The following is a 394-nucleotide window of genomic DNA, read 5'->3' as shown; positions in this document are numbered from 1 at the left end:
GGCAAATAACAGTCACGCACGCACGCGGGGCGCGCACGGACTCACCGACTCACCGTGCAGGCCGAGCTCAAGGACACCAGCATCAGCGCGCGAGCGGGGAGGCAGAATCCCCGGTAATCTGCGTGTGCGTGGAGCGGAGAAGGTCCCAGAGCCGGATGAGAGTCTGCAGGGGGGAGGGGGGTGGGGGGCCGGGGCTGCGGCGGCTCCGGTGCCTGGAGTCCGAAGGGGTGGAGGAGGGATGAAAGACGACGACGGCACCGATGAATATTCCGCTCCGCGCGGCGGTCACCTGACGGATGGACGGAGGAGTTCTGCGGCGATGGAGAGAGAGAGAGGGGGGGGGGGGGGGAGAGAGAGAGAGAGAGAGGGAGAGAGAGAGAGAGAGAGAGAGAGA

At 66.8% G+C, this 394-nt stretch overlaps 1 protein-coding gene across 1 annotated transcript in view; it reads right to left on the bottom strand.

Annotated features, from left to right (window-relative positions):
* Positions 1-147, bottom strand: part of atp2b3b (ATPase plasma membrane Ca2+ transporting 3b) — a gene marked incomplete at its 3' end in the record, with an annotated part of 63093 nt that extends 62946 nt beyond the window's left edge. Inside the window, exon 1 of the mRNA XM_083920431.1 lies at positions 54-147. The remainder of the gene's footprint in view (positions 1-53) is intronic.
* Between the last annotated feature and the right edge of the window lie 247 nt (positions 148-394).

The sequence above is a fragment of the Echiichthys vipera genome, assembly GCF_963691815.1.
Source record: "Echiichthys vipera genome assembly, chromosome: 9".
NCBI classification, from domain to species: domain Eukaryota; kingdom Metazoa; phylum Chordata; class Actinopteri; order Perciformes; family Trachinidae; genus Echiichthys; species Echiichthys vipera.
The sequence above is the reverse complement of the archived record's forward strand: the minus strand, read 5'-3'. Positions and strand labels throughout refer to the sequence as shown.